The sequence below is a fragment of the Setaria viridis genome, chromosome 8 (assembly GCF_005286985.2).
Source record: "Setaria viridis chromosome 8, Setaria_viridis_v4.0, whole genome shotgun sequence".
Classification (NCBI taxonomy): domain Eukaryota; kingdom Viridiplantae; phylum Streptophyta; class Magnoliopsida; order Poales; family Poaceae; genus Setaria; species Setaria viridis.
The window spans coordinates 35,900,142-35,913,264 of record NC_048270.2 but is presented as its reverse complement, the minus strand read 5'-3'; positions in this window follow the sequence as shown (position 1 = coordinate 35,913,264).

Genomic DNA, 13,123 nt, shown 5'->3' with positions numbered 1-13,123 from the left:
GATGGCCAAAAAGACTAGAGGGACCGGGTAGCTTGCAGTTGCCATTGTTGTGAATTGTGGGGTATTTTGGGCTGATAGGTTATATATATATATAGGCGCACAGTACTGTACGTGACCTGCAAATTCCAGGTCAGTACGGGTTAGACAAGACGTGAAGACGATGATGGGTTGATTCCTGGTCAATGACTCCACAGTACTTCCTGGTGTGGTGGGACTGACGTGGATTAGTGTTGCTTTCGAGGGTGTGACTCAGTGACTGTCGTGCCAATTTTTTTCGTTTTAATTTTTTCTCTTGAGTGTAGGATATATCTCTCAGAATAAAATTGAAGGATATATATGCATATCTCGTAGGTGATACATGTTAATTATGAACCACAGCAGGACTGCGAAGGTGAAGCTTGATGACATGAGCAGTCTTGTTGTTGCATTTGACACCTCTCCAGCGAAAGCAATCTTGACCCTGTCAAGAGGCAAGGTGATCGGCAGGGTCACTTGTGATACCCTTCTTGAAGGAGAGCAAGGCGGCCCTCTCGACAGGGATGCTACTTGCTACCACTTCTCCCATCGTTGCTGCCATGGGAGAGCTGGTGTTGTAGTGCATCCCCGGCGAGAAACAAAGTTGTGCTTCCGATTGTGAGGAACAGGAGCAAGGGATTAATTGTGTCTGGCCGTATGCATGATTGATGATGAACAGAGAAATGGTGACATGAAGTAATAATCTTATTAAGAAACGTACCGGCTCATTGTAGTTATAGCATCCAGAGCAGCTACACTGCTACAGGCAGTTGGCCGTTGGATCGGAGTCTGAGGTCAAGCTGGCCTGGGATTCCTTGTCGAGCAGTTACTTTTGAAAAGCCGCTAAACTTTACTTTACTTTAAGTTCCACTACATTTCCACAGTAAAGAACTGACTTTCGATCCTCCCCTTAGTCCCAATTTAATTTAGGCCCGGGAGAAAAGGGGGTGCGCCACGGTAGGCTAGAATAGGGTGCACTTTTACTCCCGGTTCTTGTTTGCAACCGGGACTAAAGGCCACCCTTTAGTTCCGGTTGTAACGGCTAGTTTCCGGGCACCGACAGCGCCACATGTTTGTCCCGGTTGGTGATAAACGATTTATCCCGGTTGGAATGACTAACCGGGACAAAAGGATGGCGCTTTTGTCCCGGTTGGAACCACTAACTGGGAGTAAACTTAAACCGGGATAAAAGGGATCTTTTTATCCCGGTTGTTATTGTTAACCGGGATAAAAACTCATCCTACAGTTAAAAACCAAGGCAGAGGCCTTCCATCCTCCTCCAGCCCGAGCCACTCCACAAACGCTTCACCTCCTAGCACCGAAGAAATCCTAGGAAGGTCCTGCCAAATTTTTTTCCTCATTTCCGTGGGGATTTCGGTCATCCAAAGTGTTGTGAAGGTTAGCTACTTCATCCTCTACTCATTTATTGTTGTTATGCTTTGTTTTATGCTTTATATATAGAGAGAGGGAGAAAAATGAGTTTTCTTGTTAAAGAGAGAGAGATAGATTGAAGAGGATTTGTTTGCTTGATGTGTATATATATATATATATATTGATGTGTAGAATGGTGATGGATATATAGTTTATTTGCTAGAATTTTTTCTTGTGATGGATTTTAAGGTACAATGCGAGTGATATCATGGAGAGTTTATCTTGTCAAATTCAATATGGAGAGTTTATCTAGACAGTTTATATATCTTGTCAAATTCAATATGGTTTTCAAATCCGTACATTTGTTAAACTTGCATGAGGAATGTCATCTAGAAATGTACCTATTCTCGAGGTGTCATATCCTGCAGGAGTTCACTTCCCTACTCCCGGTATCGTCATGCCAAAAAGCGATCCAAGCAACGGAGCACTTCCGAGCATAGTAATGTTATTTATTTCTTCTAATTGGTTTTGTACTACACATGAATAATTCATAATTCTACTAACATACAATGCAGTCTCTCAACAGTATTAGATGGCTTATAAAAGTTGTCACGGAGCTAATTGGTACCACTTCTAGAGTGCGACAAGATGTAGTTGGTCCAGTTAGATGCCTGCACATCTCTTTTCAAATATCCATTCGAGGATCACCAAGAGTACAGCCCAAGCCGATGGTTGCAATTGACACATCAGGTCAACCATCCATAGATACGACAGAATATGAAATGACCGCTGTTGCGGCATGCCTGCAAAAGCTGAAGTGTCATGGTTATATCGTACGAGACTACTCGTATTTTAAAGTAAAGGCACTTGAGGAGGGAAGCAGTAGTGTGATTCTGGTTGTTGAGAGGCAATATCATCTGCATGACACGGTATGGATCTAATCATCCTTTTATCTTTAATTACATTACATCTTTTAAATTGCATGATATTGTTATTCTCTTCTTTTAGGATGTCTATAATCGAAGCTTTGCGGCAATAAGCTTTGAAGGAATTCGGGAGCAAGTCTTGGAAAGGTTGGGATATAGACACAACATTGGATTACCGACACGCGATAGAGATTTCATGTGCCAGACTAAGATATCTTTCTACAAGGCATATGAAGCGACGGACACACCATTGTTTGAAATTTATGGTTGTCCCAATGTACATCAGTATAAATCGCTAGAATGCACTAGTTCATGCTCTAACTTATATTGATGATGTTCTGGACTTCAAGATTGCGGATATCAGTTATGGTCTATATCTTCATAAGCGAGCCGGACTAGACCAGTGGGATCCATGGATGTAACATTTGTCTTATGTATTTGAACTTCTCTTTAAGACAAGTAATGTTGTATGAACTTAAGCACTTTCTCATGTATTTGAATTATTATTAGAAGTGGTTCTCTCTAAGATTTGTGTTGTCTTATCCTCTGTTGTTGTGCAAAAGATGGTAGTTTGTGTTGTCATAGCTGTAGAAAGGTACCTCTGTCAGAAGAGGAGGGATATCTTCCAAAGGTCACATTTGTTGTGGTGCAAAAGATGGTAGTTTGTGTTGTCTTAGCTATAGAAAGGTACCTCTGTTGGAAGAGGAGGGCTATCTTCCAAAGGTCACATTTGTTGTTATGCAAAAGATGGTAGTTTGTACTATCTTAGCTATAGAAAGGTATCTCTGTTGGAAGAGGAGGGCTATCTTCCAAAGGTCGCATTTGTTGTTGTGCAAAAGATGGTAGTTTGTGTTGTCTTAGCTGTAGAAAGGTACCTCTGTTGGAAGAGGAGGGCTATCTTCCAAAGGTCGCATTTGTTTTTGTCCAAAAGATGGTAGTTTGTGTTGTCTTAGCTGTAGAAAGGTACCTCTGTTGGAAGAGGAGGGCTATCTTCCAAAGGTCACATTTTTTGTTGTCCAAAAGATGGTAGTTTGTGTTGTCTTAGCTGTAGAAAGGTACCTCTGTTGGAAGAGGAGGGCTATCTTCCAAAGGTCACATTTGTTGTTGTGCAAAAGATGGTAGTTTGTGTTGTCTTAGCTGTAGAAAGGTACCTTTGTTGGAAGAGGAGGGCTATCTTCCAAAGGTCGCATTTGTTGTTGTGCAAAAGATGGTAGTTTGTGTTGTCTTAGCTGTATAAAGGTACCTCTGTTTGAAGAGGAGGGCTATCTTCCAAAGGTCCCATATGTTGTTGTGCAAAAGATGGTAGTTTTTGTTGTCTTAGCTGTAGAAAGGTACCAATCAGGACTAACGGGGCCTATCTCGCGCCTGGGATGGCAGCCCCGTTAGTTCCGATTGGTTTGGCACCCTTTAGTCCCGGTCGAGGGACCCGGGACTAAAGACCTCCCCGTTTGTCTTGACTGGTTAATCCCGAATGGTTTTTCGGGAGATATGCACCCTACCATCCAGGACTTAAACTGAGTTCTCTACCAGTGTTCAGAGAAAAGAAGCTTGGTAAGCAAGCTAACCAATTGAATCAGCTGGTGATGACCAAGTGAGGGGAGTTCTACATGACGTGTATATGATAGCAACCAAGTGACGTATACGCTGCAGACATCACGAGCTCATCGTCAAACGCACAACACTCAAATTGTAGCAAAAAGAACCAAACACCTCCTAAAGAAACTCCATACGACATCTACCATCACCTGCCACATGCCGCTACGCCAGAAAATGTTTGTAGTGGTGGGTAAAGCACCACTGTGCTGGCAAGTTCCGCAACCGACAGCACAAATGGCACTTTGTGCTGACGGGTGCTCGTCCGCCAGCACAGAGAACCACTGTGCTAGCGGGTGACATAACCAACCGCCAGCACAGTGGTTCACAGCGTGGCGGGTGACATAACCAACCGCCAACACAGTGGGTCAATGCGCTGGCTGGTGACATAACCACACGCTAGCACAGTGGTTCACTAAGCTGGTAGGTGGCATAACCAACCGCCAGCTCAGAGAAATTCAGGAATATTTATTTATAATTTTTATTTTCTCAGTTTTTTGCCGCCAAATAATAAATAATTCACATTACTAAAAATTGCATTATTCACATTATTCATCATAACATCCATCTACGACAATATCCATGTAATTCACTAATACATCAAATGGAATAGAGCTATATACTTCCATCTATGATAACATCCATGTACGAAAATCCTCGCATCCGTTCGCCACCAACTCGCCTTTTGGACCAAAGAATAACCTTTTCTCATGACAAATCTCATTTTGGATGAAATGAGCCATGTCCCTACAAATGTTGATGATGCCTTGGTCTTCGAGCGCCGAATTGCAAGTGTTGATCCTAGGCAACTGCAGGTATACAGTAAATGAAGATTATGATGTATTACTATAAGGAAGTTAGCACATTGCAGTGTATAATAAGAGACATCATTGGGATCGTTTGTCCGGTAACTCCCATTTTTTCTAAGGAACTCGCACACGTAATATCCGCATAGCGCAGTACCGGGTGTTTGCTTGTGGCACTGCAATACATAGAAAAATGATGAGTGACAATTCTACATTATATGAAAAGAAACCAACTTTTTATGTTCTTACCCGTTTATGCATCCTTATTTTCATCTGTGTCTTCCTGTCGTTAGAGCATACCCCGCCGTCCGCCACGTAAAGCACGTGCGCACTTTGAGGATATAAAGACAAGAGTTAGTAATACAACTTAGGTTCATAGAATCTGAACATGCATTTAAATACTGCCAAGTGATGTCTTACTATTGTACAACTTCTAAGAAATCTGTGTAATCATGTAGCTTGGAATGTGTGAGAGAGTCTAAGATAATTGCAGATCCAAGCTTGGGGTAAATACAGATGCAAATCCAGTGGTCTTTACATGATATTAGAATAATTTATAGTATAGACGGGATTATTAGCACCAAGTATATAAAATAGTAATTTGAACTAGCTAGCTTACCGAATATTGTAAGCCCCCATGATGCACTCCTTGTGAGCCTTGTTCTTCATAACTGTATAAATGTAGTTTGCCACTTTGATCTTTTCTGCTTTCTGGGCGTTCTTCTGTATAGCATCTTTATCAGCTTGTGTCTTTGCTGCTTCCATTTTTGCTTTGACACTTTCAGTCAGTTTGAAGCTGTGCTCTGGCGCGCAAATGCGTGCTCGGTTAAGGAACGCTACCGAGTACCTGCCAATCATTGATTTTCCTCTTTCCATTGCATCCTACAGAAAAGGCAGTCGCTTAGGTACTAGACATTTAAAATAAATACGTATATATGTAAAACATGTGGACTTACAAGCACCATAAGGTCATGAGGTGGACGTTGAGGTGTTGATGATTGTAAAGTCTCCACAAATCCTCGAAATCTATCACAAGCATGTAATCTTCGACGCCAAGGAAAACCTTTTGTGGGACATGCGCTGTGATTGATCGAATGCCTTTTTTCATTGCGTGCATGATCCATCCATGCAGCTTCATGAGTTCAGGTGGGCCTACCGACAGATCCAACCAAGGCGTGAATGGTTTGCCATGCTCATATTTTTCTGGGACTTCATTTGGCCCAAAGAAAGTGATGCCTATGTCATTTGGCTGAGAGGGGCCGCAAGCTATAGAGGAAGATGAAGTGGTGTTCATTACGGCCATGAACTTGTCGACTTGTGTTGATCGATTCTTTTTCACATATGACCTGAGCACGTGAGGTACGGGCTTCTGGGGAGGAGGAGATGGCTGCCTCTGGGGAGGTGGATCAGATGGCTGACTCTAGGAAGTGTCAGATGGCTGACTCTGGGAAGGTTGTCATGCCGGATTCGAAGTTTCTAGGCCTGCTATATACGAGGACCATAATTCCTCGTTCTCAATGAATAGTGGGTCCTTGTGGACAGGTGATAGCACCCTTGGCAGCCCACCCTCATGAGTAGCTCTAGGCAGATTTAATTGAAGGGTCTGCTCGCCCTCAGTGGTGGCTACCTGCTGATGTGACTCTTGCATGGGCACATCTTGAATCGGCGGTGATGTTTTTGGTGATGAATTAACATTCAGGATGATATCTCGGCGATGCCACAGTATGTACTGGTTCATCGCATCACCGAGAACCTCAATCCCCTCATCTGTAGGGATGTCAAGCTCGCACGGATCATCCAACACCATAACAACTTGCACCCAGGAGTATTCTACTAGTGGCAGTTCCTTTGAGAACAGATGAGCCGTTATTGCCATGCCGGTTGCGACCTCTTGAAACTTATTTTTCCTTCCAACTGGAAACATCAACTTGCATGGTATATCCACTTTTATGTTGTCTACATGATACTTCACGTTTGCAGTGGTGTATCCAATTTGTATGTATCTGGTTCTATCGTTGTTTACTTCTAGATGAACTTAGGATGAGTTTTACTGATTCTGAGAGTTGTTTTTATTATGACAAATAGTTTCAGACTGGTATTTATCTTTTTGTTCTGTATTATTCTGGTGAATGGTGTTGAATAGTGATGTATCTTAACTAGTTACAGAATCTTGTATGTTTCAATTTCTAATTCAACATTTTATTCTTATTTTATTCTTTCAGAATGCATGTTTGGGTTCATTCTATGCCCAGATAGAATGTATGCTGGTTCCCTTCTTATGGTCGCTATGTTGAAGTTGGGAGGGAGAAGATTTTCTTTGACCTGGTGAGGAGTGTGCTGTATTGTTGGGATACGAGGTAGGCTATGCTAGCACAAAACAAATTTTTCTACCACATAAACCAGGAAAACTGCCGTATATGGATCACGGGATTACCACTCAACGCACAGGTGCGGAAGTTGTAGAATCGCGTCGGGGTAGCGAAGTCTATCAGCATAGTCGAACACGTAGTCGATCACGTCGACGTCGAGCAGCTCCTCAACAGCTCGTCCACGTACAGTGAGGTCCTCCTCGTGCCGCGGCTCGTCGTGGCTCATCGGCGGTTCGTCCAAGTGTTGCAGGTGCAACACCTTCAAGGTATCCACACGTGCAGGGAGGAAGCGTCGCAAGCCAGACTGCTAGGTCCGCGAGTTGCAACAGGGTGAGGACGTGGGAGTCACGGCAGCTATGCTTCGGCAAAAAGGTGTAAACCCCAAGGCGCCCCCACCCCTCTATTTATAGAGGTTCCTGACGGTCCTCTGGGTCCGAGGCCCATTAGTACTCCTAAACCTGATCCAATTCGGATCATATCCGAATTGGGCTTCCAGCCCCTTAAGTGTATGACCCTATAGGTTCGGATACGTACAGACATGACCGAGAACTCCTACTTGGCCCAATAGTCGGTAGCGGCCTCTATCGAGACGTGCCAAGTCCTATACGCACATGAAGATCATATTAGATGAACCATCACGACATCACGAACATGCTATTCCCTTTGCCTCACGATATTTGGTCTAGCTCCAAGCCGACCGCTCTTTCTCGATCGCGTGATTCGGAATCCCTTTGTAGGTTAACTCTTAACCGTACGTAATATGGTCATGCATTTTCGGATCCGATCACTCGAGGGGCCCAGAGATATATCTCTCAATCAGAGAGGAGCAAATTCCTTCTTGATTGACTATGCCTCACAGCATGCTTCTCGACAAACCCGAAAGCTACTTTTTAACTATCCTGTTACGGTGTAGCATTTGATAGCCCCTAAGTAAGTTGATCCACATCTTGAGTACATGCGACAATCTCAGGTTCAAGGACAAAGCGTACATGTCATGTAAAGAGAGAACTACTTCTCGTGTTGGGTCAGTCCTAGCATATGTCTGTACATATGCCTACATTATTAGTTTGACATCTCCATATCCACAACTTGTGACACTTAGTCATCAAATAATACATGTACTAGTCTAATATTCATGTGTGTCCTCATATGAACTCCAACTAAGGACAACTTTAGAATAACCATACAAGTAAAGAGTTTCACATACAATTCACATAATTGCAAATCAATTCAAGTAGCCTTTAATGGATATTCAAGGAACACAATATAAAATATGGATACAAATGGAATATCATCATCTCTATGATTGCCTCTAGGGCATACCTCCAACAAGTATCGGCCCTACTATGAGGATACCAATCAGCACCTCAAGGTTTCCAAGTGGATTTGAAGATCCCTTACACAAGAATCTGACTAAGCCCAGTGTCAATATGAACTTAGTTAATTAGATGCAACATTTTGTTTTCTTTTGATTTGTGTAATATGGAATTAGCAAAATGTTGCATCTAAGTTGGCAGGACTATGATGTTTGATGAACAACTTTAACTATGGCTGAAAACTTATGAAGTACTTTAACAATTGTAATGGAATGTTGCCATCGTCTTCTCTAAATTTTATTTATGTTCCTTCAAGTTTGTGTGATTTCTTATGATTAGACTCTCATTGGAGCCAATCTCATGGGCCTTTAGCGCCAAAAACTATCCCTGGCGCCAATCTGATGGGCCTTTGGTGCCAACCTGTTGCTCCTATAAATAGACAACACTTCCCTCTCCATCGCTCTCTCTCTCCCACTCAGTTCTCTATCCACTCACTTCCCTCTCCATCACTCTCTCTCTTCTTAATGGTCTGTGCTGCCATGTCTGAAGATTCAAGCGCCTTTGTGAGTAGGGGAGTAAGGCAGGTCCTTTGACCTAACTGCGGCGTGCTTGCCAATCGGTTCACATCGATGACCACAGGCAACATGCGCCGTATCTTTCACAAGTGTCCCTACTTTTCAGTTTGTGTTGCTAAATGGTTCTTTATTTGGCTCTAGAATGTTGGTTTGTGCTATTTGGTTCATAATCAAGTGTTGCTTTGGTTTTTGGGCTAGAGGTTGTCAGTACTATCAGTGGGAGGATGAAATTTGGGCTAGAGTACTACCAGCTGCTATACCTACTCCCACTCCAATGTCTCCCATCCAGGAAGGTGGTCAGGCTGGTGGAGGAGTAGTGCAAGATAGGGTTATGCAACGACTCAGACTGATTGAGAAGCTGGTCTTTGTTGCCATCTTCCTTGCCTTGTATGCAATTATCAAGAAGTAGGGTTGTATGTATGTATGTATGTGTGTTTGTGTGTGTGTCACTGTGTTTGTATGATTGAATCAATGAATGAATGAATGAATGAATGAATGAATGAGTCAAAGATGATTGTATGAATGCAATCCATAAACTTATCATAGGATCATACACAGTGGCTCCAACACAGTAGCCACTATGGTGGCTGGCGACATAAGCCAACCGCCAGCACAGTGGCTCTCTGTGCTAGTGGGCGACATAAGAAAAACGCCAGCACAGGTCACCCATCTATGCTGGCGGTGGGCTTATGCCGCTCGCCAGCACAGTGTCTCTCTTTGTGCTGGCGGGTGGTTATAACACTTGACAGAAGAGGTGTGGTGACCTGTGCTGGCGCGTGCTTGCATCGCCCGCCAGCATAGTGGATCCCTGTGCTGGCGGGCGACCTAACCACCTGCTAGCATAGAATCCCTGTGCTGGCGGGTGGTTATGTCGCCCGACAGCATAGTGTTGTTTGTTGTATAAAGGCAAAATGAAGCAAGTGCTCTGTACATGTCACTTCTTCCTTAGCGGTATTGTCCCGTTATTGGAGCGTTGGTTGGGTAATCAGTTGGCATGGCAGTTTGAGGGTCGACATTTGAATGCTAGCTACTCCCTTCGAATGCGCCGACCCTCAAACTGCCTTGCCGGCCCTCAAAATGATCCAATAATGGGACAATACCGTGAAGGAAGAAGAGAGCCACATAATACAGTATTTTCTCCACACTCTCTAAATGAAGATAGTTAAGATTCTTCTTGTGAATCAACAAGTTCATCATGTTGTACCCCTGCTTGCAAACTTTCAGGACTGCTTCCGCCTAGTCAAGGTCAGTAGTTTGGAAAAACAAGTTGAAGTTATGGGATCGATCATAGGATCATACACAGTGGCTCCAATACAGTAGCCACTGTGCTGGCGGGCGACATAAGCCAAACGCTAGCACAGTGGGTCTCTGTGTTGGCAGGCAACATAAGCCAAACGCCAACACAGGTCACCCATCTCTGCTGGCGGTGGGATTATGTCACCCGCCAGCATAGTGTGTCTCTGTGCTGGCGGGTGGTTATGTCTCCCGCCAGCAGAGATGGGGTGACCTGTGCTGGTGGATTCTTACGTCGCCCGCCAGCATAGTGGCCACTGTGTTGGTGGGCGCTACCCTGTCGGCCCAACAATTCTCTGTGCTGGTGGGTGCCAATTGCTACCGCCAGCACGCTAATTTTTGTGTGCTAGCACAAATCGATTCTAGTGTAGTGCGGGGCAAATCATCATAACCATATTCCTTTTGAACTACAGCAGGCGAATTGATTCCGCACACGGTAATAATTAATTGCGAGACACCGTGTTACTCAAATCAGATATAGTGTACTCCCACTGTCTTTGTTCATGCGCCTTGCTGCACCTTGGCTTTGTTCACGCGCTTGATTCGCACAAAGACGACACCATTCGCACAAGTCTCAGGCTCTTAGCTATTAAAATATGCAGCCTTTATTAAAAATGTGAATAAAAAAATTATTCAAATAAAGTCAAGTGGGATCATGTTGTGAAGATTTCATTGTAAGATATCTAATGGTGTCATCGGATGACAAGAAGAACATTGCTTATATTATAGATGTATTTAGATCATCACCTCCTAGTACAGACCATCGATGGTCTACTCATGCTCCTAATCTCCACCATGGCACAACCACGTAAGGAAGCCAAGGTGGCTAGGGTCGGCCTCATCTCCTAGATAACTTTGAAGACTTGCAGCGGCCATCAGCTCCCTTTGGTGTATGCCTATGGTCACGTTGAATTCTTGTGGATGGATCTGCGGGCTTTGTGAATTTTTAGGGTCTTTATAGTCTGGAAAGCGCGTGGCAGAAATTGGAAGCTGAGGGAGCAAGGAAAACCCTAGGCCGATCGGCCTTTGGGGTCCAGGCTAATCGGCCTGGCCCTTCCTTGTAGCCTCTCGCACCCTCCTTCATCCCCAGGTCTTCCATGATGTTCTGGAAGCTTATTTTTACTTGTACGTGGACCTGGCACATTTGGTAGCTTTGAGGTGAGAATGATCTTCAATCACTTTCTAAATCTTGCTTGATTTTCTTTGATTCTTCCTTGATCCCGAAGTGATCCTTGTCATAGCTTCACAAACTTAACCCTTGAGTCATCTTAGAGGATTGCTTGCCAAAAACGAGCACGAGAGGTAAAGACCTAGTCGCACCAGACCGACGATTGGCATGGGCCCTTTTTGTGCCTTATGTTCTTGGTCTTCCTCTAGTCCATTGCTCATTCAAGGCTTTATCAAAAAAAATGCATATTTAGCTCAATATACTGTAAAAATAGAATATCTTCCAAAATATCTTGGATATGTGAAAACGGAGTTATTTCAGGTGCCAAATGGCAGGTTAGTGCAACAATATGCATGAAAATACTAGTCAAATGACACTAAAAGTGTGTCAATACCGATCTCCTATATAAACTCATCAGGTCTTAGCTTCAACGGACATTAGTGCGCTCAATCAGACATTAGTTGCTAATCACGAAAGCTACTTAAAGCAAAGCAAAACTGATCCGCTTACCTCACTGAATCTGTCCTCACTACAAAAGACAGCACACGTATAGCACTCACAAAATACTTTCCCTTTTTTTATATCGACTCGGTGAATTCAGCAGAGATTCCTTGTCAAGCAGTTACTTTCAAAAGCCGCCGCTAAACTTTACTGAAGTTCCACTCCATTTCGGAGCAAAGAAGCTTGGTGAGCAATCTAGCCAATGGAATCAGCAGCTGCAAGACTTTTTGAGGGGAGTTCTACATGACGTGTATACGATAGCAACCAAGTGACGTATACGCTGCAGACATCACGAGCTAGCTCATCGTAGCACGCACAGCACTCAAATTGTAGTACCGAGCTAGTGTGCCAGTTATGATCCATTACGGCACATGTGTTCTGCTCAGATGGAATCAGGACCCATTTGGTATCGCTCCGAGCTCCAGCTTCTCCATTAGAAGCTGAGGAGCCCTATCAAAAAGACACCCAAAAACACAGCTAGTTTCGTATGAGAATTTGGTGAATCGCTCCAATGAGATCTGCCTCGATATGCAGGCGGGACGGGTAATGCAACCAGCCAGGCCCGCCCCCTAAAAAATCGACTTTGTGGCTAGCTTATGTGGCCAAGCCGCAACGGCTCTAGCCTAGCCTACGAATCCCCGTAAGAACCGCAAAAGAACCCATGCTGCAGCAGTGGTCGTGCAACGCCTGCAGCCGAAGCACGCTCTCAGGCCTCTCTTCCAAGAGGACGACCGCAAGCAGGTCCGTGATGACACAACCAGCGGCCTGGAGACACAGGAAGCCATGACCCAACACCCATTGTACAAATAATAGAGTCAGAAACCTATAGAACCGGCCCAATAAAAATTTGGTGCCAAAAAATATAAGGACATGCCGGCCGGAGAGATCACGCGCGCTCTCGCCATGATCAACTGGTGACGATTTAATCCTGCCGCTTGGCCGAGATTCCGGCTGAAAGAAAAACCTCGAACTCCAGATGCTTCCTGTGTAGCCATGGCGGCTGCAGTAGAGTCGTCCTGGAGGAGATCCTCGCAGACTGCGGCAGCTGAATTTGAAGGGATTCTTTAGCATCTTCCATGATACGTGATTCGAGAGTGTGTTGACACCCAAGTCTAGAACCTTAAGCCGCATAAGGCTTCCAAAATTACTAGGAATGGCTCCGGATAACCATTTCCAAAAGGAGCAAGATT